This window comes from Hyperolius riggenbachi, chromosome 8 (assembly GCF_040937935.1).
Source record: "Hyperolius riggenbachi isolate aHypRig1 chromosome 8, aHypRig1.pri, whole genome shotgun sequence".
In the NCBI taxonomy this organism is placed as follows: Eukaryota; Metazoa; Chordata; class Amphibia; order Anura; family Hyperoliidae; genus Hyperolius; species Hyperolius riggenbachi.
The window spans coordinates 296,301,737-296,328,127 of NC_090653.1; the positions used below are offsets into that span (position 1 = coordinate 296,301,737).

The 26,391-nt window shown below is 49.9% G+C and overlaps 1 protein-coding gene across 1 annotated transcript in view; it reads right to left on the reverse strand.

The window, feature by feature from the left end:
• Positions 1-4,131, reverse strand: part of LOC137528606 (glutamine synthetase-like) — an 82,763-nt gene extending 78,632 nt beyond the window's left edge. The window contains exon 1 of the mRNA XM_068249950.1: positions 4,116-4,131. The gene's annotated coding sequence lies outside the window, so the exon portion shown is untranslated. The remainder of the gene's footprint in view (positions 1-4,115) is intronic.
• Between the last annotated feature and the right edge of the window lie 22,260 nt (positions 4,132-26,391).

Consider the following 26,391-nt stretch of genomic DNA (forward strand, 5'->3'; position numbering starts at 1 on the left):
TACATAATAATAATATGGTAGGACATTAGACTATGACTATGGTAGGATTAGATTGTGAGCTCCTCTGAGGACAGTCAGTGACATGACTATGTACTCTATAATGTGCTGCAGAAGATGTCAGTGCTATATAAATACATAATAATAATATGGTAGGACATTAGACTATGACTATGGTAGGATTAGAGTGTGAGCTCCTCTGAGGAAAGTCAGTGACATGACTATGTACTCTGTAATGTGCTGCAGAAGATGTCAGTGCTATATAAATACATAATATTATGGTAGGACATTAGACTATGACTATGGTAGGATTAGAGTGTAAGCTCCTCTGAGGACAGTCAGTGACATGACTATGTACTCTGTAATGTTCTGCAGAAGATGTCAGTGCTGTATAAATACATAATAATATGGTAGGACATTAGACTATGACTATGGTAGGATTAGAGTGTGAGCTCCTCTGAGGACAGTCAGTGACATGACTATGTACTCTGTAATGTGCTGCAGAAGATGTCAGTGCTATATAAATACATAATAATAATATGGTAGGACATTAGACTGACTATGGTAGGATTAGATTGTGAGCACCTCTGAGGACAGTCAGTGACATGACTATGTACTCTGTAATGTGCTGCAGAAGATGTCAGTGCTTTATAAATACATAATAATAATATGGTAGGACATTAGACTATGACTATGGTAGGATTAGATTGTGAGCTCCTCTGAGGACAGTCAGTGACATGACTATGTACTCTGTAATGTGATGCAGAAGATGTCAGTGCTATATAAATACATAATAATAATATGGTAGGACATTAGACTATGACTATGGTAGGATTAGATTGTGAGCCCCTCTGAGGACAGTCAGTGACATGACTATGTACTCTATAATGTGCTGCAGAAGATGTCAGTGCTATATAAATACATAATAATAATATGGTAGGACATTAGACTATGACTATGGTAGGATTAGATTGTGAGCTCCTCTGAGGACAGTCAGTGACATGACTATGTACTCTATAATGTGCTGCAGAAGATGTCAGTGCTATATAAATACATAATAATAATATGGTAGGACATTAGACTATGAGTATGGTAGGATTAGATTGTGAGCGCCTCTGAGGACAGTCAGTGACATGACTATGTACTCTGTAATGTGCTGCAGAAGATATCAGTGCTTTATAAATACATAATAATAATATGGTAGGACATTAGACTATGACTATGGTAGGATTAGAGTGTGAGCTCCTCTGAGGAAAGTCAGTGACATGACTATGTACTCTGTAATGTGCTGCAGAAGATGTCAGTGCTTTATAAATACATAATAATAATATGGTAGGACATTAGACTATGACTATGGTAGGATTAGATTGTGAGCTCCTCTGAGGACAGTCAGTGACATGACTATGTACTCTGTACAGTGCTGCAGAAGATGTCAGTGCTATATAAATACATAATAATATGGTAGGACATTAGACTATGACTATGGTAGGATTAGATTGTGAGCTCCTCTGAGGACAGTCAGTGACATGACTATGTACTCTGTAATGTGCTGCAGGAGATGTCAGTGCTATATAAATACATAATAATAATATGGTAGGACATTAGACTATGACTATGGTAGGATTGGAGTGTGAGCTCCTCTGAGAACAGTCAGTGACATGACTATGTACTCTGTAATGTGCTGCAGAAGATGTCAGTGCTATATAAATACATAATAATAATATGGTAGGACATTAGACTATGACTATGGTAGGATTAGATTGTGAGCCCCTCTGAGGACAGTCAGTGACATGACTATGTACTCTATAATGTGCTGCAGAAGATGTCAGTGCTATATAAATACATAATAATAATATGGTAGGACATTAGACTATGACTATGGTAGGATTAGATTGTGAGCTCCTCTGAGGACAGTCAGTGACATGACTATGTACTCTATAATGTGCTGCAGAAGATGTCAGTGCTATATAAATACATAATAATAATATGGTAGGACATTAGACTATGAGTATGGTAGGATTAGATTGTGAGCGCCTCTGAGGACAGTCAGTGACATGACTATGTACTCTGTAATGTGCTGCAGAAGATGTCAGTGCTTTATAAATACATAATAATAATATGGTAGGACATTAGACTATGACTATGGTAGGATTAGAGTGTGAGCTCCTCTGAGGACAGTCAGTGACATGACTATGTATTCTGTAATGTGCTGCAGGAGATGTCAGTGCTATATAAATACATAATAATAATATGGTAGGACATTAGACTATGACTATGGTAGGATTGGAGTGTGAGCTCCTCTGAGAACAGTCAGTGACATGACTATGTACTCTGTAATGTGCTGCAGAAGATGTCAGTGCTATATAAATACATAATAATAATATGGTAGGACATTAGACGATGACTATGGTAGGATTAGATTGTGAGCTCCTCTGAGGACAGTCAGTGACATGACTATGTATTCTGTAATGTGCTGCAGGAGATGTCAGTGCTATATAAATACATAATAATAATATGGTAGGACATTAGACTATGACTATGGTAGGATTGGAGTGTGAGCTCCTCTGAGGACAGTCAGTGACATGACTATGTACTCTGTAATGTGCTGCAGGAGATGTCAGTGCTATATAAATACATAATAATAATATGGTAGGACATTAGACTATGACTATGGTAGGATTAGAGTGTAAGCTCCTCTGAGGACAGTCAGTGACATGACTATGTACTCTGTAATGTGCTGCAGAAGATGTCAGTGCTATATAAATACATAATATTATGGTAGGACATTAGACTATGACTATGGTAGGATTAGAGTGTAAGCTCCTCTGAGGACAGTCAGTGACATGACTATGTACTCTGTACAGTGCTGCAGAAGATGTCAGTGCTATATAAATACATAATAATATGGTAGGACATTAGACTATGACTATGGTAGGATTAGAGTGTGAGCTCCTCTGAGGACAGTCAGTGACATGACTATGTACTCTGTAATGTTCTGCAGAAGATGTCAGTGCTATATAAATACATAATAATATGGTAGGACATTAGACTATGACTATGGTAGGATTAGAGTGTGAGCTCCTCTGAGGACAGTCAGTGACATGACTATGTACTCTGTAATGTGCTGCAGAAGATGTCAGTGCTATATAAATACATAATAATAATATGGTAGGACATTAGACTGACTATGGTAGGATTAGATTGTGAGCACCTCTGAGGACAGTCAGTGACATGACTATGTACTCTGTAATGTGCTGCAGAAGATGTCAGTGCTATATAAATGCATAATAATAATATGGTAGGACATTACACTATGACTATGGTAGGATTAGAGTGTGAGCGCCTCTGAGGACAGTCAGTGACATGACTATGTACTCTGTAATGTGCTGCAGAAGATGTCAGTGCTATATAAATACATAATAATAATATGGTAGGACATTACACTATGACTATGGTAGGATTAGATTGTGAGCGCCTCTGAGGACAGTCAGTGACATGACAGTGCTGCAGAAGATGTCAGTGCTATATAAATACATAATAATAATATGGTAGGACATTAGACTGACTATGGTAGGATTAGATTGTGAGCACCTCTGAGGACAGTCAGTGACATGACTATGTACTCTGTAATGTGCTGCAGAAGATGTCAGTGCTTTATAAATACATAATAATAATATGGTAGGACATTAGACTATGACTATGGTAGGATTAGAGTGTGAGCTCCTCTGAGGGACAGTTAGTGACATGACTATGTACTCTGTACAGCGCTACATAAATAAATAAATAGATAGATCACAGCCACAACCAGCAGCACCAATGAATCCCCCCACAAATCACTCAGGGGAGTGTGATCTATAGAGCTGCTCACCTGGGCTCCACACACATCCAATCCAGATCTGCAGCTCTATACAACCCAGATACAGAAACAATCTGTGAGGAGCCCCTTTAATAATAAGGCTTCTATCACTAAATACATCCCTATCACAAGTATGCACCTAGCCCCCCCATATACACCCCTCCCCATCACAAGTATGCACATAGCCCCCCATCACAAGCAGGCATAGCCCCCCCATATACACCCCTCCCCCGCGTGCACAGCAGCCCCGCCCCCACATTACCTTCCTAGCAGGGATGCAGCGCCCCAGATCTGACCTCCCCCCGCCTCTCCGCACTGCTATATACAACCTCTCACCGGGGCACGCCCACCCGCCTGACGTCACCTGCTGCCCCGCCCACCCGACGCACTTTCCAAACTTTCCTTCCATCCCGTCTGCTGCAATGCTGTCATTATCATCATCATCTGTTATCTATTATCGTCTGTTACTATTATTACTAATAATCTCATGATCAATTACTATTACCATCATCATCAGTTGTTAATATTATTTATTACTATTAGTATAATCATCTGTTGTTGTCGTTATTATTATTACTATCATGTGAGAGGATACTGAGGGGTGGAGGATAGGTCAGATGGCCATACACCTCTCAATCTGCTATCAGATCAGCCATCAGACAGATCCCTCTCCCTCTGTGGGGAAATGTGAGCAGAGAGGGATCTATTGCTGCCACACACAGCACAGAGATCTCCAGCAGATATCAGCAAGCAATCTGTCCGGCACCCCCGCTATACAGTGAGCTGCTCCCCCCCCCCTCCACCCCTGGCCTGCAGCCCACCCGCGCTCAGTATTGAAGGCAGCACGGTAGCGCAGTGGTTAGCGCTCTCACCTTGCAGCGCTGTGTCCCCGGTTCCAATCCCTTCCAGTGTACTATCTGCATGGAGTTTGTATGTTCTCCCCATGTCTGCGTGGGTTTCCTCTGGGCACTCTGGTTTCCTCTTGCATCCCAAAAACCTACAGATAAGTTAATTGGCTCCCCCCTAAATAGTCCCTACACTAAGATACATGCACTACACAATATAGACTTATGACTATGGTAGGATTAGAGTGTGAGCTCCTCTGAGGGACAGTTAGTGACATGACTATGTACTCTGTACAGCGCTGCGGAAGATGTCAGTGCTATATAAATACTAAATAATAATAATACAGCAAGCAACATGGTTTCAGATGTTACAAAGAAATATTCACACAACAAAAATTAATATAAAATAACAATGAATAGAATTGCTTTTTTTTTTTTTTTTTATACAATATTCATTTATAGATTATTTAGTCAGAGTTTCCCCATTGCAAAATCTTTCCTCACCCGAATTCACATCCTTAAATATATCACAGGTGGTGACATCTTTACTCCTGCCAGGTGATCTGTGATCTGTTGGTTACTGAGAGTTCTATGCACAGAGGGAGATACTGCTTGCTTGGCAATTGGAAAAAGCTGTTATTTCCCACAATGCAACAAGGTTCACAGACAGGAAACTGTCAGGACCTTGGTCATGACATCACATTGTGGGAGGGTTTTCACCACAATATCACCCATACAGACCCCCCTGATGATCGATTCGGGAAAAGGAATAGATTTCTCCTGGGAAAGGGGGCATAAGCTACTGACTGGCATGAAGTTCAGTCCTGGGTTACAGTTCATCTTTAAATCCTGGGATTAGTTGGGAGTTGTCGGGCGTTTCAGCTCCGCCTTGCTGGGAAATCCACAATTTTGCTGTAAATGTCTGGAGGAGTAACGTCAAGTGTTCCATAGAGAGGGACTGGCTCAGTAGTAGTCACAGTATAGTGGCAGGCCCCGGGCGGTGCAATGTGTGACATCAGCGGTGACATCAGCGGTGACATCATCAGTGATACTCAGAGCTTGTGAACGCAGCTCTGTACTGGACACGTCACACAGTGGCTGACACATGTCTGTGGTGCTCTACAGAGGACATTACACGTCACACACGAGGGAGGACATTACACGTCACACACGGGGAGGACATACAAACTCCATGCAGACCTGGCGGGAATCATACCCTGGACTCCGGTGCTGCAGACAGTGTGTAGGAATCAGCTGTGGGGAGGAGAGTCAGTGGAAACACACTGCCGTCATCAGTGTGTCAGTTACTGCAGGATGGAGATCATGTTACCTGGATATTATCTGATGTGTCACATTTTTAGGTCTCGCTCACATCAGGGACGTTTCTGTGCGCTTTTCCCAGCGCGTTGCCCTGTGCGTTCTGCAAGGTATTGATTTTCCCATGTAATTATATGTGCCTGGTTCACATCTATGCGCTGCGCTGAGAAGCGTTACAGAAACGTAGGGTTGCTGCATTTCTGTGCGCTGAGCTGTAAAGAGCACATCAATGCAAGTGAATGGGAGCGCTTTTTAAGCGTATAGAAGCGCATGCATTTTTTACCCCTATTTGGAAAAAAAAAAAAATTTCCATAGAAAAACAAAGCTTTATTGACAACTGCTACTGCTACATTAAGCAAAACATGCCTAAAGTAGTGCAGCACAATGCACAGAAACGCGCACTGAAGCGCGCACAAGTGCATGCATTTTTTACAGTGCGCTTTCACACGTTTCTCAGCACAGCAGATGTGAACGGGGCCTTACTGCACAACATGCATGCAGCAGTAATGTACCCTCTCATGTGTATCTCTCCGTACTGCAGCCACAGTGACTATACAGCAGTCAGGCCTCTCACACACATTACTAGTGTCTCTGGCCACTGTGTAATGTACACCTGAATCATGGCTCCTCCCAACTGTCCCACTTCTGAAAGGGTCAGTCCCTCTTTGGGAGTCCCTCTGTCCCTCTTTCCTCCTCATGTGTCCCTCTTTCAGGACTGATATACAGATCTATGTAAATATATGTATTTTTCTACTGATCAATGTGTTTGACTGACTGTCAACTTCATTTCCATCCTTTGAATTGATATATTTTTTATTGTCAAATGTTACTATGAAGGATAATGAACCAGGATAGAAAGGGACAGTGTGGTACTATAAATGACAAAACAACGTATTTCTCTTATGAAATGTTTATAGTATGCATGCCTAAGGGTGTGTTGGGGGCGTTGTTAGGGGTGTAGTGTCCCTCTTTATGATCTCAAAAAGTTGGGAAATGATGGCAAGATAACAAATGAGATACTTACCTTAGTAGCTGGAAGAGTGTGGATGGTGCAGAGGTTTCTGGGATCCTGGTGGAGCCCACCGTTCCAGTGCCAGGCCTTTCCAGAAGAAGACACACCACAAACTTTTCCTGGGCAGGTAGAGAAGCACCCTGCGAGGGACCACCCTATTATCCCATCACTGGGGGTTCTAGCTTCATACACACTTCCCCAGCATCAGTTACATTCATCGGTACTTAGGTATTATCCCGTCTGGAAAGTTTGGCAGTTTTTTCTCAAAGTTCTGTTTGCTCCCCCAGGAAGATCTGACCGTTTTTGGAAAGATGAAAGTTCCGGCTTTCTGTTGCACCGGGTCCCGAGTCAGTATGATACTCAGTTCCCAAGTTATGGGGTTTTGAAGGAGGGGTGTCCCCTGAATTTGGCTGCAGAAAGTGCAATTACAGAAGTACGGGAGGAACCCGACATGATGATAAGCAGCACACCCCGGAGGTCTTCTTCCATCGCAGCATAAATCTGTGTCTTCAAAACTTATGTCAAGCGCCCTGGGTCTCTCATTACAGATGGAGCAGCAGCTTGCTTGATTGATACATTTCACTGATTTGGGCCCGAAATCGGTCGAATTGTCAATCAGTTATGCTTATTGCGCGCCAATTTGTATCCAATTTGATAAAGTTATTAAAATTGGATAGTTGACCAGGATGCAAAAACACCAGATGTATGACTAGCTTCAGTGCCTACCCCAGTAGTAGAAGCTGCCTGTCTCTGTGTGACTTTCTTTACAAGTATGAAGTCAGGATGATAACATTTATTGGCCAACTTAGAGATAAATAAAAAAGTAAGCTTTCGGCTCATTTATTTATTTATGTTTATATACGTTTTATTTATTGCCAATAAATGGTATCACCCTGATTTAAAACCTTTTGCATTTACTGATGGCCGACACAGTTCAACACTCTACTGACTTTCATTAACATTCAGACATGGCGGCCCCCGGCTACCTCTGTACACAGACCGGTACTTCTGGTCTGTACAGTGATAATGAGATGGCTGACCTATCTCTTTCACATGTAAATCTCACACCCCAGATTATCTCTGGACTCTTAGCTGTTCCCAGGAAGCCTCTGGCCAGTTTCAGTAAAGTGGCCCATACACTCAGACGATTTTTGGCCGATCGATCGATCAAAATCGATCGATCGATTGCTCGATTGCAAATCGACTGACCAATCAACCGATTTGCGGCCAATTTAGATTAATTTCAATCGATCTGGCATGCTGGAAAATCTAGGTTCGATCTGTTGAGATTGCTTATCAGTTTGCATTGGCCCTAATGTAAATCTGATGGCAAAAAAAAAAAAATGCCATCAGATCGATTTTCAATAGATTTCAAACTGAAATCTATTGGAAATCTGTTCCTAGTAAAAAAATGTTCCTAAACAAATCAGATAGATCAGAAATCTATCTGATGATCTATCTGCTGGTAATCTAATGAGTGTATGGCCACCTTAAGCTTTGTGCGTTTGGTCCTGTGACCTCCGACCTCTGGCCTGGAACAATGGCTTCCGAGGGGAAGGGGGCCTCATCCTGCAAACAGCTTTATCTGGGGAGGAGATATAGAGATGCAATAACCCGCTATCATGTCTGCAGATCTGCCACTAATCTGGGGACATTATCAGTGCTATTGTCCCCAAACACTGGACTGTCCACCCCGGGGCTGGATCCCAGGCCCCGAACACCAGAGGAGGACTGTCTCAGATTGGGACACCCCCATCTGCTGCTAGGTACACACGTTGTGTTTTGTGGTTGATAGATGCGTTCGCTTGATAATTTCCGTCATGTCTGATCTTACTTTCCATCGTTTTACCGCTCGATTTCTCAGAAAAGAGAATCAAGCAAGAAATCAAGCTGAAAAACGAATTGAAAGTTGATGGAACGCAAAATCGACTGAAAAAACGCACGTGTCGACTGAAAAAATTGACTGAAACGTAAAGTATGTACCCAGCATTAGACATGTCGAATAGTGGTCATGCACTATTCAATTGTTTTCAACTTGGCAGCCAAGCAACCATCCGATTTGAAAATTATCGAATTGGATGAAAAATGGTGCAGTCAAGAGCGGAAATTGGATGCATGTATCGATTGGACATGCTGCAAGATGTCAGGCTGGCGTGGGCGATCTGGTGCGCAGCTGTAACAGTGAGCGATATTGGGATGAGCAATGATTGGACATGCTGCAAGATGTCAGGCTGGCGTGGGCGATCTGGTGCGCAGCTGTAACAGTGAGCGATATTGGGATGAGCAATGATTGGACATGCTGCAAGATGTCAGGCCGGCGTGGGCGATCTGGTGCGCAGCTGTAACAGTGAGCGATATTGGGATGAGCAATGATTGGACATGCTGCAAGATGTCAGGCTGGACGTGGGCGATCTGGTGCGCAGCTGTAACAGTGAGCGATATTGGGATGAGCAATGATTGGACATGCTGCAAGATGTCAGGCCGACGTGGGCGATCTGGTGCGCAGCTGTAACAGTGAGCGATATTGGGATGAGCAATGATTGGACATGCTGCAAGATGTCAGGCCGGTGTGGTCGATCTGGTGCGCAGCTGTAGCAGTGAGCGATATTGGGATGAGCAATGATTGGACATGCTGCAAGATGTCAGGCCGGTGTGGTCGATCTGGTGCGCAGCTGTAACAGTGAGCGATATTGGGATGAGCAATGATTGGACATGCTGCAAGATGTCAGGCCGGCGTGGTCGATCTGGTGCGCAGCTGTGACAGTGAGCGATATTGGGGTGAGCAATGATTGGACATGCTGCAAGATGTCAGACCGGTGTGGTCGATCTGGTGCGCAGCTGTAACAGTGAGCGATATTGGGATGAGCAATGATTGGACATGCTGCAAAATGTCAGGCCGGCGTGGGCGATCTGGTGCGCAGCTGTAACAGTGAGCGATATTGGGATGAGCCATGATTGGACATGCTGCAAGATGTCAGGCCGGCGTGGTCGATCTGGTGCGCAGCTGTAACAGTGAGCGATATTGGGATGAGCCATGATTGGACATGCTGCAAGATGTCAGGCCGGCGTGGTCGATCTGGTGCGCAGCTGTAACAGTGAGCGATATTGGGATGAGCAATGATTGGACATGCTGCAAGATGTCAGGCCGGCGTGGGCGATCTGGTGCGCAGCTGTAACAGTGAGCGATATTGGGATGAGCCATGATTGGACATGCTGCAAGATGTCAGGCTGGTGTGGGCGATCTGGTGCGCAGCTGTAACAGTGAGCGATATTGGGATGAGCAATGATTGGACATGCTGCAAGATGTCAGGCCGGCGTGGGCGATCTGGTGCGCAGCTGTAACAGTGAGCGATATTGGGATGAGCAATGATTGGACATGCTGCAAGATGTCAGGCAGGCGTGGGCGATCTGGTGCGCAGCTGTAACAGTGAGCGATATTGGGATGAGCAATGATTGGACATGCTGCAAGATGTCAGGCTGGCGTGGGCGAACTGGTGCGCAGCTGTAACAGTGAGCGATATTGGGATGAGCCATGATTGGACATGCTGCAAGATGTCAGGCCGGTGTGGGCGATCTGGTGCGCAGCTGTAACAGTGAGCGATATTGGGATGAGCAATGATTGGACATGCTGCAAAGATGTCAGGCAGGCGTGGGCAATCTGGTGCGCAGCTGTAACAGTGAGCGATATTTGGATGAGCAATGATTGGACATGCTGCAAGATGTCAGGCCGGTGTAGGCGATCTGGTGCGCAGCTGTAACAGTGAGCGATATTGGGATGAGCAATGATTGGACATGCTGCAAGATGTCAGGCTGGCGTGGGCGATCTGGTGCGCAGCTGTAACAGTGAGCGATATTGGGATGAGCAATGATTGGACATGCTGCAAGATGTCAGGCCGACGTGGGCGATCTGGTGCGCAGCTGTAACAGTGAGCGATATTGGGATGAGCAATGATTGGACATGCTGCAAGATGTCAGGCCAGCGTGGGCGATCTGGTGCGCAGCTGTAACAGTGAGCGATATTGGGATGAGCCATGATTGGACATGCTGCAAGATGTCAGGCCGGTGTGGGCGATCTGGTGCGCAGCTGTAACAGACAGTGAGCGATATTGGGATGAGCAATGATTGGACATGCTGCAAGATGTCAGGCCGGCGTGGGCGATCTGGTGCGCAGCTGTAACAGTGAGCGATATTGGGATGAGCAATGATTGGACATGCTGCAAGATGTCAGGCCGGTGTGGGCGATCTGGTGCGCAGCTGTAACAGTGAGCGATATTGGGATGAGCAATGATTGGACATGCTGCAAGATGTCAGGCTGGCGTGGGCGATCTGGTGCGAAGCTGTAACACTGAGCGATATTGAGATGAGCAATGATTGGACATGCTGCAAGATGTCAGGCTGGCGTGGGCGATCTGGTGCGCAGCTTTAACAGTGAGCGATATTGGGATGAGCAATGATTGGACATGCTGCAAGATGTCAGGCCGGTGTGGACGATCTGGTGCGCAGCTGTAACAGTGAGCCATATTAGGATGAGCCATGATTGGACATGCTGAAAGATGTCAGGCCGGCGTGGGCGATCTGGTGCGCAGCTGTAACAGTGAGCGATATTGGGATGAGCAATGATTGGACATGCTGAAAGATGTCAGGCCGGCGTGGGCGATCTGGTGCGCAGCTGTAACAGTGAGCGATATTGGGATGAGCAATGATTGGACATGCTGCAAGATGTCAGGCCGGTGTGGGCGATCTGGTGCGCAGCTGTAGCAGTGAACGATATTGGGATGAGCAATGATTGGACATGCTGAAAGATGTCAGGCCGGCGTGGGCGATCTGGTGCGCAGCTGTAACAGTGAGCGATATTGGGATGAGCAATGATTGGACATGCTGCAAGATGTCAGACCGGCGTGGTCGATCTGGTGCACAGCTGTAACAGTGAGCGATATTGGGATAAGCAATGATTGGACATGCTGCAAGATGTCAGGCCGGCGTGGTCGATCTGGTGCGCAGCTGTAACAGTGAGCGATATTGGGATGAGCAATGATTGGACATGCTGCAAGATGTCAGGCCGGCGTGGTCGATCTGGTGCACAGCTGTAACAGTGAGCGATATTGGGATAAGCAATGATTGGACATGCTGCAAGATGTCAGGCCGGCGTGGTCGATCTGGTGCGCAGCTGTAACAGTGAGCGATATTGGGATGAGCAATGATTGGACATGCTGCAAGATGTCAGGCATGGGTGGGCGATCTGGTGCGCAGCTGTAACAGTGAGCGATATTGGGATGAGCAATGATTGGACATGCTGCAAAATGTCAGGCCGGCGTGGGCGATCTGGTGCGCAGCTGTAACAGTGAGCGATATTGGGATGAGCAATGATTGGACATGCTGCAAGATGTCAGGCCGGCGTGGTCGATCTGGTGCACAGCTGTAACATTGAGCGATATTGGGATGAGCAATGATTGGACATGCTGCAAGATGTCAGGCCGGCGTGGTCGATCTGGTGCGCAGCTGTGACAGTGAGCGATATTGGGATGAGCAATGATTGGACATGCTGGAAGATGTCAGGCCGGCGTGGGCGATCTGGTGCGCAGCTGTAACAGTGAGCGATATTGGGATGAGCCATGATTGGACATGCTGCAAGATGTCAGGCCGGCGTGGTCGATCTGGTGCGCAGCTGTAACAGTGAGCGATATTGGGATGAGCAATGATTGGACATGCTGCAAGATGTCAGGCCGGCGTGGGCGATCTGGTGCGCAGCTGTAACAGTGAGCGATATTGGGATGAGAAATGATTGGACATGCTGCAAGATGTCAGGCCGGCGTGGGCGATCTGGTGCGCAGCTGTAACAGTGAGCGATATTGGGATGAGCAATGATTGGACGTGCTGCAAGATGTCAGGCCGGTGTGGGCGATCTGGTGCGCAGCTGTAACAGTGAGCGATATTGGGATGAGCAATGATTGGACGTGCTGCAAGATGTCAGGCCGGCGTGGGCGATCTGGTGCGCAGCTGTAACAGTGAGCGATATTGGGATGAGAAATGATTGGACATGCTGCAAGATGTCAGGCCGGCGTGGGCGATCTGGTGCGCAGCTGTAACAGTGAGCGATATTAGGATGAGCAATGATTGGACATGCTGCAAGATGTCAGGCCGGCGTGGGCGATCTGGTGCACAACTGTAACAATAAGCGATATTGGGATGAGCAATGATTGGACATGCTGCAAGATGTCAGGCCGGCGTGGTCGATCTGGTGCGCAGCTGTAACAGTGAGCGATATTGGGATGAGCCATGATTGGACATGCTGCAAGATGTCAGGCCGGCGTGGGTGATCTGGTGCGCAGCTGTGACAGTGAGCGATATTGGGATGAGCAATGATTGGACATGCTGCAAGATATCAGGCCGGCGTGGGCGATCTGGTGCACAGCTGTAATAGTGAGCGATATTGGGATGAGCAATGATTGGACATGCTGCAAGATGTCAGGCCGGCGTGGTCGATCTGGTGCGCAGCTGTAACAGTGAGCGATATTGGGATGAGCCATGATTGGACATGCTGCAAGATGTCAGGCAGGCGTGGGCGATCTGGTGCGCAGCTGTAACAGTGAGCGATATTGGGAGGAGCAATGATTGGACATGCTGCAAGATGTCAGGCCGGTGTGGGCGATCTGGTTCGCAGCTGTAACAATAAGCGATATTGGGATGAGCAATGATTGGACATGCTGCAAGATGTCATGCCGGCGTGGTCGATCTGGTGCGCAGCTGTAACAGTGAGCGATATTGGGATGAGCAATGATTGGACATGCTGGAAGATATCAGGCTGGCGTGGGCGATCTGGTGCGCAGCTGTAACAGTGAGCGATATTGGGATGAGCAATGATTGGACATGCTGAAAGATGTCAGGACGGCGTGGGTGATCTGGTGCGCAGCTATAACAGTGAGCGATATTGGGATGAGCAATGATTAGACATGCTGCAAGATGTCAGGCTGGCGTGGGCGATCTGGTGCACAGCTGTAACAGTGAGCGATATTTGGATGAGCAATGATTGGACATGCTGCAAGATGTCAGGCTGGCGTGGTCGATCTGGTGCACAACTGTAACATTGAGCGATATTGGGATGAGCAATGATTGGACATGCTGCAAGATGTCAGGCCGGCGTGGGCGATCTGGTGCGCAGCTGTAACAGTTAGCGATATTGGGATGAGCCATGATTGGACATGCTGCAAGATGTCAGGCCGGCGTGGTCGATCTGGTGCGCAGCTGTAACAGTGAGCGATATTGGGATGAGCAATGATTGGACATGCTGCAAGATGTCAGGCTGGCGTGGGCGATCTGGTGCGCAGCTGTAACAGTGAGCGATATTGGGATGAGAAATGATTGGACATGCTGCAAGATGTCAGGCCGGCGTGGGCGATCTGGTGCGCAGCTGTAACAGTGAGCGATATTGGGATGAGCAATGATTGGACGTGCTGCAAGATGTCAGGCCGGCGTGGGCGATCTGGTGCGCAGCTGTAACAGTGAGCGATATTGGGATGAGCAATGATTGGACGTGCTGCAAGATGTCAGGCCGGTGTGGGCGATCTGGTGCGCAGCTGTAACAGTGAGCGATATTGGGATGAGCAATGATTGGACATGCTGCAAGATGTCAGGCCGGCGTGGGCGATCTGGTGCGCAGCTGTAACAGTGAGCGATATTGGGATGAGAAATGATTGGACATGCTGCAAGATGTCAGGCAGGCGTGGGCGATCTGGTGCGCAGCTGTAACAGTGAGTGATATTGGGATGAGCAATGATTGGACATGCTGCAAGATGTCAGGCTGGCGTGGGCGATCTGGTGCGCAGCTGTAACAGTGAGCGATATTGGGATGAGCCATGATTGGACATGCTGCAAGATGTCAGGCCGGTGTGGGCGATCTGGTGCGCAGCTGTAACAGTGAGCGATATTGGGATGAGCAATGATTGGACATGCTGCAAAGATGTCAGGCAGGCGTGGGCAATCTGGTGCGCAGCTGTAACAGTGAGCGATATTTGGATGAGCAATGATTGGACATGCTGCAAGATGTCAGGCCGGTGTGGGCGATCTGGTGCGCAGCTGTAACAGTAAGCGATATTGGGATGAGCAATGATTGGACATGCTGCAAGATGTCAGGCTGGCGTGGGCGATCTGGTGCGCAGCTGTAACAGTGAGCGATATTGGGATGAGCAATGATTGGACATGCTGCAAGATGTCAGGCCGACGTGGGCGATCTGGTGCGCAGCTGTAACAGTGAGCGATATTGGGATGAGCAATGATTGGACATGCTGCAAGATGTCAGGCCAGCGTGGGCGATCTGGTGCGCAGCTGTAACAGTGAGCGATATTGGGATGAGCCATGATTGGACATGCTGCAAGATGTCAGGCCGGTGTGGGCGATCTGGTGCGCAGCTGTAACAGACAGTGAGCGATATTGGGATGAGCAATGATTGGACATGCTGCAAGATGTCAGGCCGGTGTGGGCGATCTGGTGCGCAGCTGTAACAGTGAGCGATATTGGGATGAGCAATGATTGGACATGCTGCAAGATGTCAGGCTGGCGTGGGCGATCTGGTGCGAAGCTGTAACACTGAGCGATATTGAGATGAGCAATGATTGGACATGCTGCAAGATGTCAGGCTGGCGTGGGCGATCTGGTGCGCAGCTGTAACAGTGAGCGATATTGGGATGAGCAATGATTGGACATGCTGCAAGATGTCAGGCCGGTGTGGACGATCTGGTGCGCAGCTGTAACAGTGAGCGATATTGGGATGAGCCATGATTGGACATGCTGAAAGATGTCAGGCCGGCGTGGGCGATCTGGTGCGCAGCTGTAACAGTGAGCGATATTGGGATGAGCAATGATTGGACATGCTGAAAGATGTCAGGCCGCCGTGGGCGATCTGGTGCGCAGCTGTAACAGTGAGCGATATTGGGATGAGCAATGATTGGACATGCTGCAAGATGTCAGGCCGGTGTGGGCGATCTGGTGCGCAGCTGTAACAGTGAGCGATATTGGGATGAGCAATGATTGGACATGCTGAAAGATGTCAGGCCGGCGTGGGCGATCTGGTGCGCAGCTGTAACAGTGAGCGATATTGGGATGAGCAATGATTGGACATGCTGCAAGATGTCAGACCGGCGTGGTCGATCTGGTGCACAGCTGTAACAGTGAGCGATATTGGGATAAGCAATGATTGGACATGCTGCAAGATGTCAGGCCGGCGTGGTCGATCTGGTGCGCAGCTGTAACAGTGAGCGATATTGGGATGAGCAATGATTGGACATGCTGCAAGATGTCAGGCCGGCGTGGTCGATCTGGTGCACAGCTGTAACAGTGAGCGATATTGGGATAAGCAATGATTGGACATGCTGCAAGATGTCAGGCCGGCGTGGTCGATCTGGTGCGCAGCTGTAACAGTGAGCGATATTGGGATGAGCAATGATTGGACATGCTGCAAGATGTCAGACATGGGTGGGCGATCTGGTGCGCAGCTGTAACAGTGAGCGATATTGGGATGAGCAATGATTGGACATGCTGCAAAATGTCAGGCCGGCGTGGGCGATCTGGTGCGCAGCTGTAACAGTGAGCGATATTGGGATGAGCAATGATTGGACATGCTGCAAGATGTCAGGCCGGCGTGGTCGATCTGGTGCACAGCTGTAACAGTGAGCGATATTGGGATGAGCAATGATTGGACATGCTGAAAGATGTCAGGCCGGTGTGGACGATCTGGTGCGCAGCTGTAACAGTGAGCGATATTGGGATGAGCAATGATTGGACATGCTGAAAGATGTCAGGACGGCGTGGGCGATCTGGTGCGCAGCTGTAACAGTGAGCGATATTGGGATGAGCAATGATTGGACATGCTGCAAGATGTCAGGCCGGTGTGGGTGATCTGGTGCGCAGCTGTAACAGTGAGCGATATTGGGATGAGCAATGATAAGACATGCTGCAAGATGTCAGGCTGGCGTGGTCGATCTGGTGCACAGCTGTAACATTGAGCGATATTGGGATGAGCAATGATTGGACATGCTGCAAGATGTCAGGCCGGCGTGGTCGATCTGGTGCGCAGCTGTGACAGTGAGCGATATTGGGATGAGCAATGATTGGACATGCTGGAAGATGTCAGGCCGGCGTGGGCGATCTGGTGTGCAGCTGTAACAGTGAGCGATATTGGGATGAGCCATGATTGGACATGCTGCAAGATGTCAGGCCGGCGTGGTCGATCTGGTGCGCAGCTGTAACAGTGAGCGATATTGGGATGAGCAATGATTGGACATGCTGCAAGATGTCAGGCCGGCGTGGGCGATCTGGTGCGCAGCTGTAACAGTGAGCGATATTGGGATGAGCAATGATTGGACGTGCTGCAAGATGTCAGGCCGGTGTGGGCGATCTGGTGCGCAGCTGTAACAGTGAGCGATATTGGGATGAGCAATGATTGGACGTGCTGCAAGATGTCAGGCCGGCGTGGGCGATCTGGTGCGCAGCTGTAACAGTGAGCGATATTGGGATGAGAAATGATTGGACATGCTGCAAGATGTCAGGCCGGCGTGGGCGATCTGGTGCGCAGCTGTAACAGTGAGCGATATTAGGATGAGCAATGATTGGACATGCTGCAAGATGTCAGGCCGGCGTGGGCGATCTGGTGCACAACTGTAACAATAAGCGATATTGGGATGAGCAATGATTGGACATGCTGCAAGATGTCAGGCCGGCGTGGTCGATCTGGTGCGCAGCTGTAACAGTGAGCGATATTGGGATGAGCCATGATTGGACATGCTGCAAGATGTCAGGCCGGCGTGGGTGATCTGGTGCGCAGCTGTGACAGTGAGCGATATTGGGATAAGCAATGATTGGACATGCTGCAAGATATCAGGCCGGCGTGGGCGATCTGGTGCACAGCTGTAATAGTGAGCGATATTGGGATGAGCAATGATTGGACATGCTGCAAGATGTCAGGCCGGCGTGGTCGAGCTGGTGCGCAGCTGTAACAGTGAGCGATATTGGGATGAGCCATGATTGGACATGCTGCAAGATGTCAGGCAGGCGTGGGCGATCTGGTGCGCAGCTGTAACAGTGAGCGATATTGGGAGGAGCAATGATTGGACATGCTGCAAGATGTCAGGCCGGTGTGGGCGATCTGGTTCGCAGCTGTAACAATAAGCGATATTGGGATGAGCAATGATTGGACATGCTGCAAGATGTCATGCCGGCGTGGTCGATCTGGTGCGCAGCTGTAACAGTGAGCGATATTGGGATGAGCAATGATTGGACATGCTGGAAGATGTCAGGCTGGCGTGGGCGATCTGGTGCGCAGCTGTAACAGTGAGCGATATTGGGATGAGCAATGATTGGACATGCTGAAAGATGTCAGGACGGCGTGGGTGATCTGGTGCGCAGCTGTAACAGTGAGCGATATTGGGATGAGCAATGATTAGACATGCTGCAAGATGTCAGGCTGGCGTGGTCGATCTGGTGCACAGCTGTAACATTGAGCGATATTGGGATGAGCAATGATTGGACATGCTGCAAGATGTCAGGCCGGCGTGGTCGATCTGGTGCGCAGCTGTGACAGTGAGCGATATTGGGATGAGCAATGATTGGACATGCTGGAAGATGTCAGGCCGGCGTGGGCGATCTGGTGCGCAGCTGTAACAGTTAGCGATATTGGGATGAGCCATGATTGGACATGCTGCAAAATGTCAGGCCGGCGTGGTCGATCTGGTGCGCAGCTGTAACAGTGAGCGATATTGGGATGAGTAATGATTGGACATGCTGCAAGATGTCAGGCTGGCGTGGGCGATCTGGTGCGCAGCTGTAACAGTGAGCGATATTGGGATGAGAAATGATTGGACATGCTGCAAGATGTCAGGCCGGCGTGGGCGATCTGGTGCGCAGCTGTAACAGTGAGCGATATTGGGATGAGCAATGATTGGACGTGCTGCAAGATGTCAGGCCGGTGTGGGCGATCTGGTGCGCAGCTGTAACAGTGAGCGATATTGGGATGAGCAATGATTGGACATGCTGCAAGATGTCAGGCCGGCGTGGGCGATCTGGTGCGCAGCTGTAACAGTGAGCGATATTGGGATGAGAAATGATTGGACATGCTGCAAGATGTCAGGCCGGCGTGGGCGATCTGGTGCGCAGCTGTAACAGTGAGCGATATTGGGATGAGCAATGATTGGACGTGCTGCAAGATGTCAGGCCGGTGTGGGCGATCTGGTGCGCAGCTGTAACAGTGAGCGATATTGGGATGAGCAATGATTGGACGTGCTGCAAGATGTCAGGCCGGCGTGGGCGATCTGGTGCGCAGCTGTAACAGTGAGCGATATTGGGATGAGAAATGATTGGACATGCTGCAAGATGTCAGGCCGGCATGGGCGATCTGGTGCTCAGCTGTAACAGTGAGCGATATTGGGAGGAGCAATGATTGGACATGCTGCAAGATGTCAGGCCGGTGTGGGCGATCTGGTGCGCAGCTGTAACAATAAGCGATATTGGGATGAGCAATGATTGGACATGCTGCAAGATGTCAGGCCGGCGTGGTCGATCTGGTGCGCAGCTGTAACAGTGAGCGATATTGGGATGAGCCATGATTGGACATGCTGCAAGATGTCAGGCCGGCGTGGGTGATCTGGTGCGCAGCTGTAACAGTGAGCGATATTGGGAGGAGCAATGATTGGACATGCTGCAAGATGTCAGGCCGGCGTGGGCGATCTGGTGCGCAGATGTAACAGTGAGCGATATTTGGGATGAGGAATGATTGGACATGCTGCAAGATGTCAGGCCGGTGTGGGCGATCTGGTGCGCAGCTGTAACAGTGAGCGATATTGGGATGAGCAATGATTGGACATGCTGCAAGATGTCAGGCCGGCGTGGGCGATCTGGTGCGCAGCTGTAACAGTGAGCAATATTGGGATGAGCAATGATTGGACATGCTGGAAGATGTCAGGCCGGCATGGGCGATCTGGTGCGCAGTTGTAACAGTGAGCGATATTGGGATGAGCCATGATTGGACATGCTGCAAGATGTCAGGCCGGCGTGGTCGATCTTTTGCGCAGCTGTAACAGTGAGCGATATTGGGATGAGCAATGATTGGACATGCTGCAAGATGTCAGGCTGGCGTGGGCGATCTGGTGCGCAGCTGTAACAGTGAGCGATATTGGGATGAGAAATGATTGGACATGCTGCAAGATGTCAGGCCGGCGTGGGCGATCTGGTGCGCAGCTGTAACAGTGAGCGATATTGGGATGAGCAATGATTGGACGTGCTGCAAGATGTCAGGCCGGTGTGGGCGATCTGGTGCGCAGCTGTAACAGTGAGCGATATTGGGATGAGCAATGATTGGACATGCTGCAAGATGTCAGGCCGGCGTGGGCGATCTGGTGCGCAGCTGTAACAGTGAGCGATATTGGGATGAGAAATGATTGGACATGCTGCAAGATGTCAGGCCGGCGTGGGCGATCTGGTGCGCAGCTGTAACAGTGAGCGATATTAGGATGAGCAATGATTGGACATGCTGCAAGATGTCAGGCCGGCGTGGGCGATCTGGTGCACAACTGTAACAATAAGCGATATTGGGATGAGCAATGATTGGACATGCTGCAAGATGTCAGGCCGGCGTGGTCGATCTGGTGCGCAGCTGTAACAGTGAGCGATATTGGGATGAGCCATGATTGGACATGCTGCAAGATGTCAGGCAGGCGTGGGCGATCTGGTGCGCAGCTGTAACAGTGAGCGATATTGGGAGGAGCAATGATTGGACATGCTGCAAGATGTCAGGCCGGTGTGGGCGATCTGGTGCGCAGCTGTAACAATAAGCGATATTGGGATGAGCAATGATTGGACATGCTGCAAGATGTCAGGCCGGCGTGGTCGATCTGGTGCGCAGCTGTAACAGTAAGCGATATTGGGATGAGCCATGATTGGACATGCTGCAAGATGTCAGGCCGGCGTGGGTGATCTGGTGCGCAGCTGTAACAGTGAGCGATATTGGGAGGAGCAATGATTGGACATGCTGCAAGATGTCAGGCCGGCGTGGGCGATCTGGTGCGCAGATGTAACAGTGAGCGATATTTGGGATGAGCAATGATTGGACATGCTGCAAGATGTCAGGCCGGTGTGGGCGATCTGGTGCGCAGCTGTAACAGTGAGCGATATTGGGATGAGCAATGATTGGACATGCTGCAAGATGTCAGGCCGGCGTGGGCGATCTGGTGCGCAGCTGTAACAGTGAGCAATATTGGGATGAGCAATGATTGGACATGCTGGAAGATGTCAGGCCGGCATGGGCGATCTGGTGCGCAGTTGTAACAGTGAGCGATATTGGGATGAGCCATGATTGGACATGCTGCAAGATGTCAGGCCGGCGTGGTCGATCTTTTGCGCAGCTGTAACAGTGAGCGATATTGGGATGAGCAATGATTGGACATGCTGCAAGATGTCAGGCCGGCATGGGCGATCTGGTGCGCAGCTGTAACAGTGAGCGATATTGGGATGAGCAATGATTGGACATGCTGCAAGATGTTAGGCCGGCGTGGGCGATCTGGTGCGCAGCTGTAACAGTGAGCGATATTGGGAGGAGCAATGATTGGACATGCTGCAAGATGTCAGGCCGGCGTGGGTGATCTGGTGCGCAGCTGTGACAGTGAGCGATATTGGGATGAGCCATGATTGGACATGCTGCAAGATGTCAGGCCGGCGTGGGCGATCTGGTGCGCAGCTGTAACAGTGAGCGATGTTGGGATGAGCCATGATTGGACATGCTGCAAGATGTCAGGCCGGCGTGGGCGATCGGGTGTGCAGCTGTAACAGTGAGCGATATTGGGATGAGCAATGATTGGACATGCTGCAAGATGTCAGGCCGGCGTGGTCGATCTGGTGCGCAGCTGTAACAGTGAGCGATGTTGGGATGAGCATATATGGGATGAGCAATGATTGGACATGCTGCAAGATGTCAGGCCGGCGTGGGCGATCTGGTGCGCAGCTGTAACAGTGAGCGATATTGGGATGAGCAATGGTTGGACATGCTGCAAGATGTCAGGCCGGTGTGGGCGATCTGGTGCGCAGCTGTAACAGTGAGCGATATTGGGATGAGCAATGATTGGACATGCTGGAAGATGTCAGGCCGGCGTGGGCGATCTGGTGCGCAGCTGTAACAGTTAGCGATATTGGGATGAGCCATGATTGGACATGCTGCAAGATGTCAGGCCGGCGTGGTCGATCTGGTGCGCAGCTGTAACAGTGAGCGATATTGGGATGAGCAATGATTGGACATGCTGCAAGATGTCAGGCTGGCGTGGGCGATCTGGTGCGCAGCTGTAACAGTGAGCGATATTGGGATGAGAAATGATTGGACATGCTGCAAGATGTCAGGCCGGCGTGGGCGATCTGGTGCGCAGCTGTAACAGTGAGCGATATTGGGATGAGCAATGATTGGACGTGCTGCAAGATGTCAGGCCGGTGTGGGCGATCTGGTGCGCAGCTGTAACAGTGAGCGATATTGGGATGAGCAATGATTGGACATGCTGCAAGATGTCAGGCCGGCGTGGGCGATCTGGTGCGCAGCTGTAACAGTGAGCGATATTGGGATGAGAAATGATTGGACATGCTGCAAGATGTCAGGCCGGCGTGGGCGATCTGGTGCGCAGCTGTAACAGTGAGCGATATTAGGATGAGCAATGATTGGACATGCTGCAAGATGTCAGGCCGGCGTGGGCGATCTGGTGCACAACTGTAACAATAAGCGATATTGGGATGAGCAATGATTGGACATGCTGCAAGATGTCAGGCCGGCGTGGTCGATCTGGTGCGCAGCTGTAACAGTGAGCGATATTGGGATGAGCCATGATTGGACATGCTGCAAGATGTCAGGCAGGCGTGGGCGATCTGGTGCGCAGCTGTAACAGTGAGCGATATTGGGAGGAGCAATGATTGGACATGCTGCAAGATGTCAGGCCGGTGTGGGCGATCTGGTGCGCAGCTGTAACAATAAGCGATATTGGGATGAGCAATGATTGGACATGCTGCAAGATGTCAGGCCGGCGTGGTCGATCTGGTGCGCAGCTGTAACAGTGAGCGATATTGGGATGAGCCATGATTGGACATGCTGCAAGATGTCAGGCCGGCGTGGGTGATCTGGTGCGCAGCTGTAACAGTGAGCGATATTGGGAGGAGCAATGATTGGACATGCTGCAAGATGTCAGGCCGGCGTGGGCGATCTGGTGCGCAGATGTAACAGTGAGCGATATTTGGGATGAGCAATGATTGGACATGCTGCAAGATGTCAGGCCGGTGTGGGCGATCTGGTGCGCAGCTGTAACAGTGAGCGATATTGGGATGAGCAATGATTGGACATGCTGCAAGATGTCAGGCCGGCGTGGGCGATCTGGTGCGCAGCTGTAACAGTGAGCAATATTGGGATGAGCAATGATTGGACATGCTGGAAGATGTCAGGCCGGCATGGGCGATCTGGTGCGCAGTTGTAACAGTGAGCGATATTGGGATGAGCCATGATTGGACATGCTGCAAGATGTCAGGCCGGCGTGGTCGATCTTTTGCGCAGCTGTAACAGTGAGCGATATTGGGATGAGCAATGATTGGACATGCTGCAAGATGTCAGGCTGGCGTGGGCGATCTGGTGCGCAGCTGTAACAGTGAGCGATATTGGGATGAGAAACGATTGGACATGCTGCAAGATGTCAGGCCGGCGTGGGCGATCTGGTGCGCAGCTGTAACAGTGAGCGATATTGGGATGAGCAATGATTGGACGTGCTGCAAGATGTCAGGCCGGTGTGGGCGATCTGGTGCGCAGCTGTAACAGTGAGCGATATTGGGATGAGCAATGATTGGACATGCTGCAAGATGTCAGGCCGGCGTGGGCGATCTGGTGCGCAGCTGTAACAGTGAGCGATATTGGGATGAGAAATGATTGGACATGCTGCAAGATGTCAGGCCGGCGTGGGCGATCTGGTGCGCAGCTGTAACAGTGAGCGATATTAGGATGAGCAATGATTGGACATGCTGCAAGATGTCAGGCCGGCGTGGGCGATCTGGTGCACAACTGTAACAATAAGCGATATTGGGATGAGCAATGATTGGACATGCTGCAAGATGTCAGGCCGGCGTGGTCGATCTGGTGCGCAGCTGTAACAGTGAGCGATATTGGGATGAGCCATGATTGGACATGCTGCAAGATGTCAGGCAGGCGTGGGCGATCTGGTGCGCAGCTGTAACAGTGAGCGATATTGGGAGGAGCAATGATTGGACATGCTGCAAGATGTCAGGCCGGTGTGGGCGATCTGGTGCGCAGCTGTAACAATAAGCGATATTGGGATGAGCAATGATTGGACATGCTGCAAGATGTCAGGCCGGCGTGGTCGATCTGGTGCGCAGCTGTAACAGTGAGCGATATTGGGATGAGCCATGATTGGACATGCTGCAAGATGTCAGGCCGGCGTGGGTGATCTGGTGCGCAGCTGTAACAGTGAGCGATATTGGGAGGAGCAATGATTGGACATGCTGCAAGATGTCAGGCCGGCGTGGGCGATCTGGTGCGCAGATGTAACAGTGAGCGATATTTGGGATGAGCAATGATTGGACATGCTGCAAGATGTCAGGCCGGTGTGGGCGATCTGGTGCGCAGCTGTAACAGTGAGCGATATTGGGATGAGCAATGATTGGACATGCTGCAAGATGTCAGGCCGGCGTGGGCGATCTGGTGCGCAGCTGTAACAGTGAGCAATATTGGGATGAGCAATGATTGGACATGCTGGAAGATGTCAGGCCGGCATGGGCGATCTGGTGCGCAGTTGTAACAGTGAGCGATATTGGGATGAGCCATGATTGGACATGCTGCAAGATGTCAGGCCGGCGTGGTCGATCTTTTGCGCAGCTGTAACAGTGAGCGATATTGGGATGAGCAATGATTGGACATGCTGCAAGATGTCAGGCCGGCATGGGCGATCTGGTGCGCAGCTGTAACAGTGAGCGATATTGGGATGAGCAATGATTGGACATGCTGCAAGATGTTAGGCCGGCGTGGGCGATCTGGTGCGCAGCTGTAACAGTGAGCGATATTGGGAGGAGCAATGATTGGACATGCTGCAAGATGTCAGGCTGGCGTGGGCGATCTGGTGCGCAGCTGTAACAGTGAGCGATATTGGGAGGAGCAATGATTGGACATGCTGCAAGATGTCAGGCCGGCGTGGGTGATCTGGTGCGCAGCTGTGACAGTGAGCGATATTGGGATGAGCCATGATTGGACATGCTGCAAGATGTCAGGCCGGTGTGGGCGATCTGGTGCGCAGCTGTAACAGTGAGCGATGTTGGGATGAGCCATGATTGGACATGCTGCAAGATGTCAGGCCGGCGTGGGCGATCGGGTGTGCAGCTGTAACAGTGAGCGATATTGGGATGAGCAATGATTGGACATGCTGCAAGATGTCAGGCCGGCGTGGTCGATCTGGTGCGCAGCTGTAACAGTGAGCGATGTTGGGATGAGCATATATGGGATGAGCAATGATTGGACATGCTGCAAGATGTCAGGCCGGCGTGGGCGATCTGGTGCGCAGCTGTAACAGTGAGCGATATTGGGATGAGCAATGGTTGGACATGCTGCAAGATGTCAGGCCGGTGTGGGCGATCTGGTGTGCAGCTGTAACAGTGAGCGATATTGGGATGAGCAATGATTGGACATGCTGCAAGATGTCAGGCCGGCGTAGGCGATCTGGTGCGCAGCTGTAACAGTGAGCGATATTGGGATGAGCAATGATTGGACATGCTGCAAGATGTCAGGCCGGCGTGGGCGATCTGGTGCGCAGCTGTAACAGTGAGCGATATTGGGATAAGCAATGATTGGACATGCTGCAAGATGTCAGGCCGGCGTGGGCGATCTGGTGCGCAGCTGTAACAGTGAGCGATATTGGGATGAGCAATGATTGGACATGCTGCAAGATGTCAGGCCGGCGTGGGCGATCTGGTGCGCAGCTGTAACAGTGAGCGATATTGGGATAAGCAATGATTGGACATGCTGGAAGATGTCAGGCAGGCGTGGGCGATCTGGTGCGCAGCTGTAACAGTGAGCGATATTGGGATGAGCAATGATTGGACATGCTGCAAGATGTCAGGCCGGCGTGGGCGATCTGGTGCGCAGCTGTAACAGTGAGCGATATTGGGATAAGCAATGATTGGACATGCTGGAAGATGTCAGGCAGGCGTGGGCGATCTGGTGCGCAGCTGTAACAGTGAGCGATATTGTGATGAGCAATGAATCCCCCGGCGCTGTTCCCCTAATGTATAAATATGCTGCCTGTCTTTGCATTTATATACATGACCTGTCCTGTGTCACCCACCGTGCGGTGCCCATC